Raw genomic sequence first — 18,724 nt, 5'->3', positions numbered from 1 at the left:
CTCTCGTTGGGCTAGAGCCATTTTCCTTTTGGGTCTACCCCTAGCTCTGTCAACATTCACTTTATCTTGTTTATGGCTACTTTCTACACCCACTCTCTCTAACCCATGATCAATTAGTTCGTGATTGTCAATATTCACCACTACACGTTCACTATCGTTCGTAGTACTATCAGTACTGTGTTCAAAACTTACGAGTTTGTCCTCTTTAGTCACTTCATTTGGCACGGCATCACGGTTACTGTCTTCATGTCTGTCATTCACCTCTAACGTGATGATGTGTTCGATCGGCATGAGCCATTCTTCGCTTTCACACAAAACGTTCACTGAACGAATGACATCATCCTCTCCAGGGAGAGTTGTATAATTCTTTTGAGAGGCCAGAATTTATGACATCGGTCGATCTTTTTTACTAAGATGACATCATCGTTTCTGAGTGGAGTTGGCATACCAGGGTCGAAATCATGACATTGGCAAAGAGCCTGTAGATACTCAGTGCTCCAACATAACCTAAAAGCTTGTAGAGCATCAACTAATTTGAAGCATTCAGCTCGAATCTTTTTGGTGGTGAAAGTATCAAGCATACTCTCGTTCATTGCTGCAGCAGCAGTAAATGGATAGTCCTACCTTGTAGGAGATGTGACGGACTGAGGACTTCATTGACTTCATTCTAGGGCATCACCACAATAAGTAAGAGGCCGGTTGTTGACGACACACTCCGCCTCTTTAACTAGTGTTCTTGCCTGTTCCTCATTAAACAAAGCTTTATCAAGTGAGACTGCCAGGGCGTGCTTCATGATCCCGATTAGTCGTTCAAACATTCCGCCCTTCCAAGGTGAACGTGGAGTCTGGAAGTTCCAGCATATTCCTCTTTCTCTCAGATATGACTGAGTCACATCCTCATCACAGAGATCGACTAACAAGTTGCTTGCAGTCTTGAAGGTTGCATGATTGTCAGAGTATATAACAGATGGGTCTCCATGACGAAGATGCACCCTCTCGTGGGTCATCAGTTGCCGCTAGGGGTCCTGGGATGTGCAACACGGTTGGGCCTTTTGCTCACAAGTATTTCTCATGCAATTGTTTGAGGTCTGCCCCATGAGACAGTACATTGGCTGGATTCTCCTTGGTTGAGACATACTGCAACTTAAATCTGCACTCCTGTAGGATAAAAGATACCTCCCATGCTCTATTGGCAATGAAAGTACTTTTGTTTTCAGTCTTGCTACCCACCCATGCAATTGCCACTTTAGTATCACCCCAGATTGTTACTTTACTGCATTTAAAGGTTTGACGGAGATACTTGGCTAGTCTTGCCCCGATGAGTAAAGCCATTAGCTCCAATCGTGGGATCATTAGCATATGTTTCTTACAAGGGGCAATTTTCAATTTGGCAGTTAAAAGATAAGTCACCCCATTGACATTTCTAGCATAAGCTACTTCCCCAAAAACTTTCATGGAAGCATCGCAATACACATATAACTCTGAATTTTCTGAGACCACTCCCCTTTTGAATTTTGTTATCTATCTCTTGAAAATCAGTGAATATTTTCTCTTGCTTCTGTTGCTCTCTCAGGGTTCAGCACATTGTCCCAACCGACTTTCTCATTCCACAGAACTTGCAAAAAGTTATATTTCGAACAAAAATTGGGGAAACAACACCTAAAGGGTCTAAGTTGGAAACAACTAAGGACAGGATCTTTCTTTTGGTGGGCACCCATTTATCATTTATCACTCTCTTCCTTTTTTCAATGGTTTAAGTGATAAAGTATCGGATTCACGATTTCAAATCATTCTGAGAATTGGAATTTCTTCTGGTTCTTCTACATGAGCTTCATTATCATATTGCACATTATTACTAGCCCATCCCCTGAGCAGCATGTGAGCACGCTCCAAAATTGCTTTGACTTGGACTGAATCCTCTATCATGTTCTCTACTGATTCATAAGTTTTTGATGAAATTATCAATGTAAAAATGTTTTAAGAGCTCTTCTCTACCCTCCCTCTACAGATGAGTTTGTAAGACTTGCTGCACGAGGTAGAGGCTCAAGATTACACCAAATACTACTACTTTAAACCCGTAGGTACTAATGTTGGATGGATTTTCTAGCCACAGAAAACGAGCATATTTTGCATCTTTGGGGTCTAAGAGAATGCGGTGAAACGTCTTAGAAATATATACTGTTACAGCATAAGGCTTGGACCTGAATCTCAACAACAAATCAAACAACACTTCTAACAAGTTAGGGCTGGCATACAGGCACTCATTAAGTGACCAACCACCACTTTGCTATTGAAGAGGCATTAGATACTACTGGAGTGGTGTGGTTGCACTTTCCTTAACTAACCCAAAGTGAGGCATACAATAGCCCTCGATGACTGGCTGGTCACTTTACTAATGAACCCATTATTAACATATGTTTGAATCACATCAAAATATTGTTGACGGTACACAGGATTATGACTGAAACGAGCTTCTAACAATTTCAAGTGAGCAATTGCAAGCTTATAATTGGTAGTTGGTTGCTCGCAATCACGGAATGGCAGACTGACCAGATAACATCGTGAGGTTTGCTTAACACTGCTCACAACATGTTGCATCGCGGCATGGTGTGAAATAGTAAATTGCTCATTGGGCTGAATGCCCAGTGTATCTAATCTCCACCACTCATCTACGTCATGCTCTCTTTCTTGAACTCTACACACAGTGTTGTTACGACAGAAGTGTCAACACCCTGTGTGGCCAATCCTGGGAGTCTCCCACAAGGAGATACCCTATTAGGTGTTACAAATATATTGATACCATCACATTTCTCTTAGCCATACACAAAATGATTGAAATAATCGGCCCCAATCAAGATCTCTGCATTTTCAACCTCCTGATCAGCAAGTGTGTATCACATCTGTAGCAAATGTTCTCTTACATTCATCAGCCCTATGTTGTGAATGGGCGTATTTACTTTATCATGAACTAACAACTGGAACCTCAGGACTCATTTGCCTGTTTTCATCCTGCGTGCTACTAAATTAAATTCTCCCTCATCATCAGTGTTGCAAAGGGTGCAATATTCAATTAAACTTTTTTGACGGTGGGGAGATCTAATTCAGTGGCCAAACAACTACTAATAAAGCTCCTTGACTTCTAGTGTCGGAAAATACTTGGGTCACACGTTCCTTATTATTGCTATTACGAATAGTAGGTGATGCAGTTGGCAATAAAGTAAGTGGCAAGTCCACGCTACTAGTAGAATTCAATCGATTAGCAGTAACAGATGGCTTCTCATCTGATTTGTTATAATGATTGTTTACGTTAGGTTTTCTCTTCGGCTCTCTTTTGACTGGCTCTGATTATGAGTGGTGGCTTTAGACACAAGGTTTGATTTAGGAATGGTGTTACTAGTTGAAGCTACGTTAAGGTTTTGACCAGATTTTACGTTACTAGAACAAGTGAGGGAATAATGACGTCCTCCAAAGTTTTGCACTTTTGGTTACCACTGCACTCATGACTATGGTGTCCTTTCATAAGACAACTGAACATATCGTTGGCTTTGCATTAAGACCCTCTTACGGTCATTTACACTGACAAATTTGCAACAGTCATTCGCAGAATGCCCTTTGTTACCAAAGGGCCAAGATTTGACACGAACAGTAGCTGATGGCTGTTAGGTCTTAGTTTTTGACGAGTTGGGAGGCAGCGTCATTTTCAGTCTGTCCCACATAGTGCAATAGATATGCGTAAAAACTTTCCTTTATGTATAGAAGCATGAAATTTTGCACAGACACACTCCAGACTACTATTTATCATACTGGATATAGACCCATCTTCAAAATGCTACATAGCGGAAATGGCAGCCTTCTTGTTCCGCCATTACCTAAAATAACAATTTTGCTTGTATCTTTGAAACTAATGATAGGAATTTTATTTCTATTTCACTTATACCTGTTTAGATGGTCAAACTTTCCAATTCCATCAATTAAAATAAAATAAAATATATTATATTATTTTATTTTTCAGATGCATGTGCTTAATTAAAAGTATGGTGGTGGGAAACAGAATGTGGTGGCGGCTGTGTTTTGCATGTTTGTAGTTGTAGTTCCGTGCTTGTATTAACGAGAAATTGAAAATGGTTAGTAAATTTCAATTAATAGATCCACAGCATGATCGCATAAAAACTTCACCTAAATTCGAAAAGACAGATTGGACCAAATGTGCTTTGTGTCAGAGTGACAACTCGGAGATTCTTGTGTGCCCTGCTGACAGCAAACGAAAAGATAAAGGGGCAGGGTACAAAATTTTTTCTGAAAACATTTTAAAATTCCATGAAATTGGGAGGTTGCCCTTAGCACTAGACATTCAAAGACTTGACGAAGGACCAGGCATTGCAGAAACTCTTCTAATTAATGGAGCAAAGTGGCACAAAACCTGCCTCCTAAAATTCAGTTCCATGAGACTTGAAAGAGTGCCAATAAGGACAATGGAGGATGCAGATACACCTTGTTCTTCCAAGAAGTATACCAGACAAGCTGGAACGAGTAAGATCAATGAACTGTGTTTCTTCTGTGATGAAAATACCCCCTCAGACACATTACATGATGCCTCGACTTTTGAGCTGGATAGCAGGGTCAGGCAGTGTGCACTCAAGTTGCAAGATGAAAGAATAATAGCAAAACTCAGTCAGGGTGGTATGATTGCAATTGAGACCAAATACCATTTGCACTGCTTGGTCGCTTTTTACAACAGAGCAAAAGCATTAGATGCCATAGATTCAAACGATGATGATAACAGAAGTGTTTACAGTAGGGCTTTCGCAGAGCTGATTTCCTACATTGAAGAGATTTCAACAGAAGCAGAAATAGCCCCAGTATTTAAACTTGCTCAATTAAGCAAAAAGTACACAACACGACTGCAACAATTAGGGATTCAGAGCCCAGTGAAAGTAAATAACACTAGACTCAAAAAATAGAATTCTAGCGCAGTTCCCTGATATGAGTGATCATAGAGAAGGTCGAGATGTTCTTTTAGCTTTCAACAAAGATCTTGGACCAGCTCTAAAATCTGCATGTGAACGAAATTATGACGAAGAGGCTCTCATACTTGCCAAGACAGCCAAAATTATCAGACGAGAAATGGTAACCCAGAAAAATATATTCAACAGCTCCCTTACTGAGCGCTGTCAGATGCAATCAGTCCCAAAAGAACTTCTTATTCTTACAAATATGATCTTGCATAGCCCTGACATTGAATCTCAGTCTGATGGTATGTCACAAGCATCCATGAGCATTGCTCAGCTACTGCTCTTTAACAGTAGTGTTAAGTGCCGAAGCAATAGTAAGCAAATGAAACACAGCTTAGACAGGGAAACCCCACTTCCAATATTTGTTGGACTCACTGTTCATGCGAAGACCTGTAGACGTGATCTAGTAGACATTTTGTTTCAACTTGGCATTTCAGTTTCATATGACAGAGTCATGGACATCATTGCTGGAATGGGTAACCAAGTTTGCCAACACTATCTGGAAAAGAATGCAGTTTGCCCTGTTAACCTGAAACATGGATTATTTACAACAGCTGCGGTCGACAATATCGATCATAATCCTAGCTCCAGCACTGCCACAGGATCTTTTCATGGAACTGGACTATCTCTCTTCCAAAATATTTCCAGGGGAGATGTTAGCTCAAAAGAAACTGAAAAACTGGAGTTTCAGTTATCTAATGTTTCCCGGAAGTGTGTTGATCTGCCAGAGTCATACACAGTGATCCCCCCCTCTACAGTCACGAGGAGAAAAGCTGCAAGTTCCTCAAGTCCTAACTTCTGTACCAGTCGCAAATCCAGTGAATGTCATACAGATTCCAGAATTGAGGTAAGGTAATCAAATTGTTATAACATGAAAAAAGGCTCCACTGATGACAAAGACATTTTCGCATATTTATATTTTCTTTTTATTTCTCTAGCTGGCTTGAAGCTGTGGCTAAAACCTGTCAGGAAGAAGAGAATGCCAACCTGGACATAACCTGGTCATGTATACTATTTAGTATATATAGATACTATTTAGTATATATAGGATATGCGAGATTCTTTGATTATCAGTGTTTGAATTTATGTTTGCCGGCAAAGCCAGTATATAGTATTAATCTAAGAGAGGTAAAAAAGAGACATTTTGTACCTCATATTGATACAAATGATGATCAATATTGTTTTATATTTATAAGTCACCAATGTAGTTTTTTTGCAGATATATTAAAACTTTTGATACCAATTTTTCGATGCGTAATTTGCTAAAATGTGATATGATCGCATTTTAAAGAAACTGGGTGAATTTAGACTGTTTTTATGTCATCCCATCTACAGTATAGCCAGACCCTTAAAATATGGGTACAGACACAATTATGAAGCCTTTTTCTTCCCTAGTTCCCCAGACATCGAGAAAATTTAAATTTTCGGTAATGGCCGAACAAATATGGCTGCCACAGGGGTTACGGGCAATTTTGAGAATGGGTCTACATCTGAGGTGTCACCATTTATATTTATCTATCTTTATGCAAAATTTCATGCTTCTATACCAAAAGGAACAATTCTTCTGATATTCTCCACATATCTACTGCACTATTAACACGGGCTGTGGGTCGTGCACCATGGTATCATTTCTGCCCACATATAACACAACGAAATCTTAATTGTACATCTAGAATTCTTCATTTTCACAGTGCGTGGTGAAGCCACCTGGTTTTCTAAAGATCTCCACAGCCAATCCTTCTGTTACCAGTGGGACAGGATGCAGATGCAGTTGTGAATGACCTATTAATGACATCCGAAATGGCATAGCCTAATAACGTGCATCCTGGCTCGGTGTCTTTGTATCTGCCGTTGAAGGACCAAAATTGTCAAGAATTTTCTCGACAGCAACTCAGTGAATCTGGCTCTTGCCCGATTTTCTGGGCCTGATACAAAATCTAGAAAAGACCGACACTGAACCAGCACAAACAGGTGGCGGCTATACAATCATGAGGGCATAAGAACACGTTACAAACGAAATAATTACAGCACTTTTCAATTCAGAACTATCACGTACTTCCACGTCAGCCCGATTGAAATTGCTACTGATATATTGAAATGACTAGATGGGAGTTGTATGTTAGAAAAATCCCTGCAGGAAGATTTTGTCGACAGTTGCTACCGCGTTCTTTCCAGAAATTACCAGATTCCCAAATTTACAATCACATCACCACAAGCAAGTTTCTCAGAATCAAAACTCTAGTTAATTAAAACTGCGACCTACAGTACACTTTTCAAGAATAAAAGGCAAGTAACAAACGAAATAACAGCAGAAAAATTTGTCGACATATGCCAAAACAAATTCTGATACACGCTGTTGGAATAAGATTATTAAAACAGGGATTAAGATGAGAAGATTTTTCTTTTTTAACGAGCCCGTAAGTGTGTTTGTTGCGCTTGTCAGATATTTCAGATCTGACCGGCTGATAAATTGTAATCACACTCTTAATTGTAGATGTAATCTATTTCGAAAGAAACCAATTCTGTTAATTATGACAAGAAGACAATTTTCTACTATTGTTACTCGTCATTTTATCAGTGTAGACTTGTTTGATACATATGTGTTTGTTATTTATGTCTTTGTGGACTTTTGCAGATTCTGATAAGATTTTTTTAGTGAAAGATGAAGCTTGAAAGTGTAGGAGTCAACTCTTTTTGCGTGGCTTACGTAAAACAATTCCAAGATCCAAGGAATGAACTCCAAAGTCGGTTGCCAGTTTCAATATTTCATTGCCCTGATCTAAAATAAGTTTCATATAGAGGTAGAAATCTGTGTCAAAAATATGTTTGTTAGAATTTATATATGGATGGCAGGGAGCAGGACTTGGGATTGCTTCCGCCTGTTCTTCTTGAATTTTCTGATTATTGCACAGTCGTGTACAAAGTACCGGATTTACTTTGGACAGCCGGCCAGTATTTTTATTTCGTACGTGTCGTGAAAAAATTGGATCCGTTTTTTCTCGACAATCCTTCACACCGGGCAGAATAAGCGAGGGGTAGTTATAGGCTCGTGAGAGAGGTGCGAAATAATGAGCAGGAAGACAAGTACTGCTGGTTTATTGATGTTGTTGTTGTTTTCGATTTAGCTGGCCTTGTGCCAGCACGGGTTCTTGCTCCTAGAGCAGCCCGTAACTCTATGTTGATGATGAGTCTGTGAGATGGGTAGGTTTATGAAATCTTTATTATGATACATGAAAGTGATTTTGGCGGGGGTGAATTTTGAAATGAAAAGATTTAACAAGCAAGGTTGCAACCTCTTTGAACCCTAAGGTACCCATCAGATGATGAAAGTACTATAGCAATGAGTGTTGGCTAGTGGGAGAGGCCAACAGATGAAAAAAAGAATTGAGTAGTAGGCACAGGTAGCTAGTATGCTAGGTCGTGGTGATCTAAAGCCATATTCCTTGTCCGGTCCTAATTCTTGTGTCTGTATGTGTTTTGTGTATTTGTTGGGTGTTGATTGTGATGGATGGAATGATAGGGGAGGGAGTGATTTCTAAAAGAGTCAGCATCTAGAGATGAATGGTATGGCTTTTGAGTTGTTGTCTGGGTCGGGTCTGTTGTGTCTGATTTAAGAATTGGGAAGGAGAGTGGGTGGTTAAAGGTATGGATTCTTTAGAGTTACCGTGGTGGTGGGTAGGAGCATAGGAAGCCTGCAAATTCATGGATGTTTGTCAGTACGTGCTTTGTTATTTGGGTAGCTGTTCTTTCATTACCTTCATAACTTGTTCTTAGCTGTTCTGTTTCTGTACAGTCAAGAAGGTAGTGTTCCAGGGGTTCTTCTGGGATTATTTCACAGTACTTGCATGGTTGAGGATTGTCTACTATTCTTTGCCATGTGCACAGGTATCCTAACCTTAGCCGATGGATTATGACTGCTAGGGCCCGTGACATGTCTTTGGTTATATTGAGTGGTTTTAGGTTTATGGTGTCCATGTACCATTTGGCGGTTTTTGAGCCACCAAAAACAGCTCTTCTGACTTTGCTTTCCTCTGTAGTTGGCAGTGTGCTGCTGCCATGTTTTTCAGTTGTGTGAGTGAGGGGGTGATTTTGATACTAATGTTGGTGTGTAGCAACCCACTTTTTGCTAAAGAATCTGCTTCTTCGTTTCCTTGGATTCCCACATGGCTCGGAATCCAGTTTAATGTTATTTCCCTGTTCCTGTTTTGATGGAGGCTTGCAATTGCCCATATGCTTGATAGAAGTCTGATGTTTTCCTTTGCTTTTCCTTTTTGTTATAGCCTGTAGTGCTCCTTTTGAGTCAGTATGAATTGCTGTGTTTCCCTGCCTATGCTGAGAGTCTTCTAGAGCTTTTGCAATGGCAATCAGTTCAGTTTGTAGAGTGGAGGCATTGTCAGAGAGCCTCCAGCATCCTTTGAGGGTTGTTGAGTGGACCCCAGCTGCTGCTGCCGGGATGCTGAGATCTACTGATCCATCCGTAAAATATTCATTTGTGGCTGCAGTTTTCCTGATTGCCTCTTGGGCTGCGGTTTATTGATGAAAACGAGCTGCTTGTAAAGTGGGATGGGGACGTCTGCGTAGTTAGCAGAGACCGCTTGTACAAAGATTTACAGGTGACCTGAGGTTAAACTAATTCCTTAAAAAACAGGACAGGTTCATACAGAGAACATAGTGATCAACAATGTCTGACATGTAACATAAATAACTCGTTACTTGTACATAAAACGTGACTGTTTAGAAAGACAACATATACACAGTTTACAATTATGATGATAAATATATATTCCGATCGACCTAAGGTCGATGAAAAGGCACTGCAGAAAATGGGATGTTCTCTACAGAGAATGCGTTGAGCGGAGACTTTACAATATTCCCCCCCACAAGATGGAGGCAACGTCTGATTAAACCAGGCATCTGCTGGGGCGACGAAGGGGGCCTCTCTTTCTCGATGTCAACTGGAGAGGGTGGTCGCCTTCCCCGTGTCCTCTGCAGTGGTTTGTTGGGGTGCCTTTCTGTCAGGTTTCTGGGTTTTTTGGGGATGCCCTCACCTCCTTCCTGCGACCGGGGATGTTTGAGGGGCTGCCACATCTCACGGGATCTTGGGGTCCACTTTCATTGCCCCCCTCCAGGAATGCGGGTTTGAGACGATCTATTGACACCCAGTCTTCCCTCCCATGGATGGATATTTGGAATGCCTTCTCGTTCCTTTCCAGTACAAGGAAAGGTCCCTTGTAGGGTCTAGTCAAGGGTGGGTGTACAGCGTCGTCCCTGACGAAGACGTGGGTGGTGGAGGACAGCCCAGGGGGCATGAAGGGGGACGTCCTGTTGGTGAATGTCTTTTGGCAGGGGGCAAACTTTCCAACCCTCTCTCGGAGCCTCTGCGTTCCTATGTCATCCCTGTCCTCTGCGACGAGTTCCCCCATGACTACCAGAGTCTCCCCATAGACTTTTTCCGCTGAGGAGGGGTTGCCGTTGGCTCTGGGGGAGGTCCTCAACCCGAGGAGGACCCAGGCCAGCTGGTACTTTACAGTTTTTCAGAGGAGCAACGAGCCATGAGGGACACCTTCAGAGACCTGTGGAACCTTTCCACCATTCCATTGGATGCGGGGTTGTAGGCGGTGGTGCTTTGGTGAGTGGTCCCCATTAGACGTGCCAGGGTGGTCCACAGCTCTGACAGGAAAGCGGGTCCCCTGTCTGTCGTTATGTCATCTGGGAAACCGAACCGGCTGATCCAGCTGGAGAGGAGGGCTTCTGCGCATGCACTGGAGGTGGTTTCTTCCATGGGCGTAGCTTTGGGCCACCTGGTGGAAGTGATCAACGACTGTCAGAAGGTATCTGGCTCCTCCTGATGGGGGAAGAGGTCATACTATGTCGACGTGGATGTGTCCAAAGCGTATCTTTGGCTTGGGGAATTCGCCCACTCCCGATTCTATGTGCCATCCCACTTTGCTTGTCTGACACTGCATACACTGTCTTACCCAGCCCGTCGCGTCTTTCCGTATGCCATGCCAGACAAACCTCTCCGTCAGCAGTCTGGCTGTTGTCCTTCTGGAGGGGATAGTGGTCTGGTTCTGTTGCCAGGTTCAGCCGCCTGTAGTCACCGCAGGGCCTCCAGGTGCCATTTGCTTTCTGCACCATGTGAAGAGGAGAAGCCCGTGGGCTGGGAGCCTTTTTGCATATGCCCATCCTTTCCATCTCTGCGAAGGCCTTTTTGGCCTCCTGAAGGCGCTGCGGGGGAAGCCGTCAGAGCTTCGCGTGCAACCCGGGCCCTTCATCTTGATATGGTGGTATATCCCGTGTTTGGCAGGAGTCCTGGGCATCTGGCGGAGCTCGGGTTTGAAGACCTCCGGGAACTCCTTCAGGAGGGAACCATACTGGTGGGGCGCAATGGAACAGATGGCGGGCTCTCTGGGGCCTGGCAACAAGGGCAGGGACTGGCAGGACTGGGTGTCCAGCAGGTGTTTGCGGCTGACGTCGACTGCTAGACTGAAGTGGGCGAGGAAATCCGCCCCCAGGAGTGGAGTCCTGACGTCCGCAATGATGAACTCCCAGCTGTACCTCCGGCCAAGGATGGAGATCGACAGGAGCTTGGTAACGTAGGAGAGGATGGGGGACCCATTTGTGGCCATCAGGCAGGCAGTCAGGTCCGGCGGGTGTCTGCGGTGCTCTCCTGAAGGCAGAAACACCGAACGCATGGCTCCAGTGTCGACCAACATCATCCTGCTGGAGATCGTGTCATGGACGTAGAACCCTAATGGTAAGGGGCCCCTGGGTATTTTTGTTGTTGCTTCCATGGCGGCCTGTGGGGTTGGCCGCCACCTCCCCCATTTTTTGAAGGGAAGAAAGGGCAGGGGGCTTCTCACCTCCGGGCGGCTCTCCCAAACCTCCGGTGGAAGTAGCATAGCCCTGGCCCCTCCCTCTTCTGCTGGTGGGGCGACCTTTTCTGCTCAATGGAGTTGACAGGCTCTGTGGTGGGGTCCTCCAGCAGGAGGCAGTTGGCAGAGTGTGTGGGCGTGGTCACCCGCTTAGCCGCCTTCGTGGAGTCTGTCAGCTGCTGTGCCAACCTGATTAGGACCTCGACCAGCAGGGTGCACGCGTCCATGATCTGCCCACGGACCTCCAGCAGTAGCTGCCACAGGAAGATCTCCCTCAACAGACTGATTTCCTTGTGCCTGCCGCTGCTGTCAGTCTCGGGAAGGAGGAGGAGGTCCTGGAGGGCGTGCCACACTTCTAAGAGGTTTCCCTCCTTCCGGGGGTTGAGGGCGAGGTTGAGGGCGCGGGCAGCATCTCGGAGACCGGCAGGGAACAGTTCTTGACGAGAGTGGATTTCAGTTCTTGGAGGGTGGCGGGGAGCAACGTCATCATCAACCAAAGGGCGATCTTATGTATCTCCTCCGGGAGGGCGTTAATGGTGATGTCCGCCTTCAACACCTCGTCAGTCAGGCCTGCTATTCTGAATTGCCCCTCGACCCTGTAGAACCAAGACGCTGGTGAATGGCGGCAGCCTTATGTTAAGGACCGTCTTTGGTTGGTCCGTTATGGGGGGCCATCGCGTGGGGCGGCGGTACCGGTGTGGAAGTGCGCGTGGGAGGGGGTTGTGAGAGGGAGGTGTCTGCCTCTGAGAGGTTCGTGGCAATTTGCACATGGTTGGGAATGTCTCCATCCATGCTCTTTTTGCACTCTCACTTGGAGTGTGTGGAACACTCACGCCAATACACCCTGGGAGAGCGTGCCATGTGAGTCCACTGATGATGCTGGCGACCTGCCAACGAGGGTCAGTTAATGCCCAAACGCTTTGTTAGAGCGCCGTAGTTAGTCCGCTAGGGGCATGGATTAGGTTCATTGGGCCAAGACTTAGTCACCGTTTGGGTCCGTTAATGGCTTCCGGGAACCACTCTGGGGGTCACCACTGTGAGAGAGGTGCGAAATAATGATCAGGAAGACAAATACTGCTGGTTTATTGATGAAAACTAGCTGCTTATAAAGCGGGATGCGGATGTCTGCGTAGTTCGCAGAGACCGCTGGTACAAAGATTTACAGGTGACCTAAGGTCAAACTAATTCCTTAAAAAACAGGACAGGTTCATACAGAGAACATAGCGATCAACAATTTCGGACATATAACATAAATAACTCTTTATATTTACAATTATGATGATAAATAAATATTCCGATCGACCTTAGGTCGATGAAAAGGCACTGCAGAAAACGGGATGTTCTCTACAGAGAACGCGTTGAGTGGGGACTTTACAGGCTAAGCCCGCAGCTGAGTTCATGGTTCACTTTTTCCTGTAAATATGTTTGATTATTATTTGTGTCTGGCGAATTGCCTGTGTTGTCTGTGTCGGGAATGTCAGAGAGGCTCTTTTTTATATAATTCAGGCACATTGTTTCATAAAGTAACCTACGGAGAAATTTTGAGAGGGAACCGAGGTGACGACGAGACATGCAGAGGGGCAAAATATGTCTTTCTCGAGGGCATACCATTGAGGTAAGCTAAGCACTCTCCAAGTCGTCTCTTCCGCAGCCAAGTTGTCCATTTTGTAACAAGAGCCGGTTCATTTGGTATGCTAGTTTGATCCTTTCACATTTTTGCCATCCGGGGCTTGGTGCAGTTATTATGTAGTTAAAGTGTATCCTGATTGTTCGAAAATAAGTTTTATGCAAAATTGTAGCTTTTAGAAGCATGTTTTTCTGAGTTTTAGGGGTTTCTGTATAGCCTTCAGCATTGTGTCTAGCACCTGACTGCATGGTCCTCAAGGGTGTGCGTCAAGTTTCTTGTATGTTGAATTTTAAGTAGTCTATTTTTAAAACCCTGCCTGATCTTGATGGACCTTCGCTTCTGTGTTTGCTGGTAGTGAGTGCCCTTCAGGCCTGATCATCCCAGTCCCATACCATCCGGGACTTAGAACCTTCCCAGTCGTGGGGAAAAATTCGCGACAGTACGAGGGATTTGAATCTACTTAAGTTACCTTTTTAGATTTAAGAAAAACCTAATCTTTCTTATACAAAGATAAATATGAAAACCCTGTTCTCATGACAATAGCTATTGACATTTTTTCGTAACTATTGCATTGCTTTCTCCTACAAAATGATTTCATTCATTAGTGATGTCAAAAAGTCCTTCCAACAACACGGAAAATATCCTTCAATATCAAATTAAATGTAAAAATACAACTAGATCATGTCCACACAGTGTAGTGCGTCACTGACTTTTTGTCGTAGATGACTTTGAAGTTCTCTTGGTAACTTATGAGAAACCAAAAATATTACGGATCATGTCAAGATTAGCGAACCCAACATCTCCATGCCAAGAACAGTGAACCCAATGATTCCCATGTAAAGAATGGTCAACCCTTTCCAGTCTGAACTCCAATTTCACATGTGGGCTAATACTAAATACGGCAAAACAGTGATTCATCTACACTGTTTTAGTGCTAGTCCTGGGGGTCAAATCTATTTTGCCTTGTTTGGTGTTAGCCCCTGGGGAATCAAATGTCTGGTACCGAAGTGTTCATGTCTAGAACAGCGAAGCAATTATTCCCATGTAAAGAATAATGAACCCAATAACCTTTTTGTAAAGAATAGCAAACCCTGCTGCGAGTGGGTTCGCTAATCTTGACATGATCCAATACTACTATATCGTCACCGCAAGAGCCTTTTGGCTTTATTTCCTTCGAAAAGTTACAGATCTCGTTATGCAATTGTGTCTTCAACCAGGTGGACGGTTGGTCTTCCCATGGGTGGGCGTCAGTGTTCAAGCGATAAGCAGAGCTGCTGTCATCTGGTGGAACCTTCTTGCCTCACACGAACATGATTTTCTCACCGTGCATGCTGCCTGCCCCATCCTCAGAGGACATAAGTGGAGTATGTTCGGTTCCAATCTCTAAACTTCTTATCGGTATTCTTTCAATCAAAACATCAAATTAAATAGCTTGTTCAAGTCCTTATCAATTCATGACAGGTTATTCAAATAATTTTTGCCTTTACTTAAGCGAAGGAAAGCAATGAAATAAAAACATACCACTGTTATTAAAGATATAGAGTATATGTGCTTGTGTAAATTTCGTAAGGGTGTGTTCAGGTGGATACGTCGTTTAAAATTTCATAGCATACACGTGTACACGTAGTTTGCAATTCGTGCCTCGGCATACAGCTGGGATTAGTCTTTACATCTTTATATCTGACTACTATTTCATATGCCTAGACAAGCAATGCAAGGGCCTTTAGGAATGCATAGTTCAGAAGTTCATTGATGCTTGACTAAATATTTGGAAGATGAAAATGAAGCAGTCATTAGGATGTGTAGATGTGAAAGGCACTATTTAGGTGTAAAAGTGTATCTGAAACGAGCGCATGTTGTGCTTCTGTAGCCTTCCAATACCTCCAAAGGATGGAGTGAAGCGAAAGTTCTGAGGGAGGACAGGAGATGAAGATTACGAGAATTCAGAGGTGGATGTTTGCAGATGATCCAGTCTTGACTGAAGATGGTTAATAGAAACTAGGAACATAATGAGTTTGAAAATGTTTGTAAACAATTTGAAAGTGAACATGAGCAAACATGATGTTAAAAGGCCACTTGTAAACCAGAAAGACGAAGCAATACATGAATGGAGGATGGAATAATGGAAAGGCTCATTTGTATAGGCATTAGGGACTCAGTGTAACATGTGGTGGTTGAGCGAAAAGAAATGATAGCTGAGCAACAGACTAGGTAAAGGAAAGAAAATGGTGAACACACAAATTATTCGGATGCCAAAGAGGAAATATACGACAAGCTTGTTGAGCCAATTGTCATGTAAGGAAGGAATCTAAGTAAAGATACTGATAGTGATTAAATAAAAATAAATGGTTGTTCAATCAGCAAGATGAGCTGCTTACACAGTATATCTCCAGTAAAATCAATTAAAAATGTGAGAAATGTGGAGATAGGAAGACATGGTATAAAAGTTAGCTTATGGAAAAAGATGTCATGGTGATATGAACTTGTTCGTCAGTTGGAAAGAATAGAAGACTAGAGGCTGGTGAAAACAATGTATAATTCAGAAGATTTTGGAGGATGGAGGAGGAGTAGGAGATCTCGAAAGCCTTTACATTGTTAGAGTTATTGGAACCGAGGGACTTGAATATCTAGAAATCAGCAAATGCAAATGGGGCAGAAGTGAATGGTGCAGTTTACACGTAAGAGACTTCAACGCACTGCTGATCCGCGTCAGTGTAGGTCTATGAATCAGCTAAAGTTGTGGAGATTTTCTGCGCTGGGGGTTCATTTTTCATTAAGCAGTTAGAGAATGAATATGACACTGACTGTTGTCCTCTCTCTCTCTCTCTCTCTCTCTCTCTCTCTCTCTCTCTCTCTCTAGCTGTGAGACCAGTTAAGAGGCTGAAGAATGGAAATGCTCCGGGAGCTGATGGGGACCAAAGACACACTGTGGGACGATTTAATAATACGATTATATATACCACCGAATGTGAGATAAGTCTGTAATAGCTGGAGGTATTCCAATGGAATAGATGATAGGAATAGTTATGTTGTACAAGAGGGGAAAAAGTGACAGAAGTAAGTATGAAGCTTAAAGGGGTATAATGCTGATGGGTAAACAAGGGAAGTTTTTCAACATGATTTTAATATAAAAAATAAGGCAGATAACATAAAAACTTTAAGGTAAAGAGCAAAGGGGAAAGGCCTGTAAGTGGAGTGCATGGACCCAGAAAGAAGGCAGATAAGACACAATTTGGGAGGTATTGAGGGTGAATTATATTGGAGGTAATCTGTAGAAAACAATTAGAAGTTTTTGATTGATGTAAAGCTTTATTGCAAACTTAGTGTACTAACTTTTACAAACGTATTTAGTATAAGTGGACCTACACAGCGGGTCTGACAAGGGTGTATAATGTCCCCGTGGCCTTTTATTGTTTTTATTATATATGGATGGAATAATGAGAAAAGTTAGAGCAAGGACAACAGTATAACGATGTACAGTATAACTGTACGATAAGAAAGGCTTCGGAAATGGACAGAGGACGGGCTGATATTTTATTTACTGATGCTGTCTCATTGATAGTAAAAATAAGTTGATAAGGCTTAATGAAAAGGGGTGGAAATTGTTTTTAGAATGAATAGGTAAGAAGGGAATATTAGCAAGAGTAGGTGAGTGATTAAATATGGTACACATAAAGGAAATCAGAAATAGTAATTTTGTTGATATACTGTTTTATTCTGGAAATACTGTACACTCAAAATACCCGACGATATCTATAGGTAGGGATGAAGACCTTTGTGTTTACATCCCTCTGTCTACTGTACATGTGGATGTGTGTATGAGCATGTGTATACATTCTACGTTAACAATTAAGTGGTTCTGTGCATGTGTGCCTATGGACTCAGTTGTCTGCATACAAAAACCATAATTACTGTATAATAATTCCATTACAATATTCTTCCTGATAAACAGAAGATCGTGTTTATATTTTTTTCTGTTCTTTATTATTTTTCTGCTCTTTATTACAGTTGCTAATAAATGGGTAGGTTATAAGGCGCAATGGAATACCCAGACTTGTCCAACTGACCCATCAAGAAAAATTCATTTGTCTCGGTAATTTTTTCTGCAACTCCACAACCAGCATCCAGCACATCGCCGAAGGGAAGGGTTCCTTCATTCCTTGCATGGTTTTTTGCTACACTCTTCCAGAGTGTGTCGGAAGAAGGGTAATATAATAAATACTTGTAATTAATTAAAGTATCTTACTTTTTCCTTTCACTCCTGTGGATGAAAACAAATATTTATACCATAAAATCTAAAACTTTTTTTCTTCACGACATATTATGGGCAATGGCATGTGATAATTATCACCACTGTTGGTGTTAAACTGAGTTTGGAAACTAATCAGACTAGGAAATTGAGGAAAAACTGAGAACAGATGAATAAATTTTAGATTCGATTTCAAAGTGATTTGCTGTCAAAGTGAAATTTGACGACCTCTTGGAATCCTCTGAGTCTCTGCCTTTGTTGGAGAGGACTCTTGGTTATCTCGTCTCCAAAGATATATATGGAGTTTGTCAAGATACTTCAAATCCTATTACTGTACATATCTTTTCCATTAGTTGAGGTGGCCGGGATTGTTAAGTATTTTGTGCCTCTCAGCATTGACTTAGAGAAATGCAAAGACAGTGACTACTACGACAACGATGTAGGCAAAGGAAAATAAGAAACAGGAAGCAGGCAAATGAGAACCAGATATCAGCACACAAACAAGAATGCTACAGAATGCATCCCTACTTAGGGACCCCCCCCGCCCGCCCCCCGCATTTTTCGGTCTTTTCGGCCACCCGTATGAAAATGAGTTAAACAGTGAAAAATACTACAAACTATGGTGATGCATACCAAGAAGCCTCATTGCCATATTCCGATGCCAAATATTTTATATTAATAATATTTTTCTAGCCGTGCGTGTGGCGCACGGGCATTTAAATGGCCCCCTTTCAATGGTTTATTACAGTGCGATGCCTAAAATTACCTTTTTCTACCGATTTTATAATTTATTTTTATTTTTTGTTTTATTTGGAATAAAATGACATGTATGGCAACACCAAATGAGGTGGAAACACTCTCTCAGTAGCTGACATCACCGGTATGCCTGAGGGCTTGTTACCGTTTTCATGTCCACTTTAGGTGAAGAATATTTTTACGTGCAGGTGCATTTTTATGTACT

The 18,724-nt window shown here is 42.5% G+C and overlaps 1 pseudogene; it reads left to right on the top strand.

Annotated features, from left to right (window-relative positions):
- LOC136843622 (prolyl 4-hydroxylase subunit alpha-3-like) overlaps positions 1–17,751 on the top strand; it is a 115,417-nt pseudogene extending 97,666 nt beyond the window's left edge.
- The last annotated feature ends 973 nt before the right edge of the window (positions 17,752–18,724 follow it).

Source organism: Macrobrachium rosenbergii, chromosome 2, assembly GCF_040412425.1.
Source record: "Macrobrachium rosenbergii isolate ZJJX-2024 chromosome 2, ASM4041242v1, whole genome shotgun sequence".
In the NCBI taxonomy this organism is placed as follows: Eukaryota; Metazoa; Arthropoda; class Malacostraca; order Decapoda; family Palaemonidae; genus Macrobrachium; species Macrobrachium rosenbergii.
Note: the sequence above shows the minus strand (reverse complement) of the source record. Positions and strands in the feature narration are given on the sequence as shown.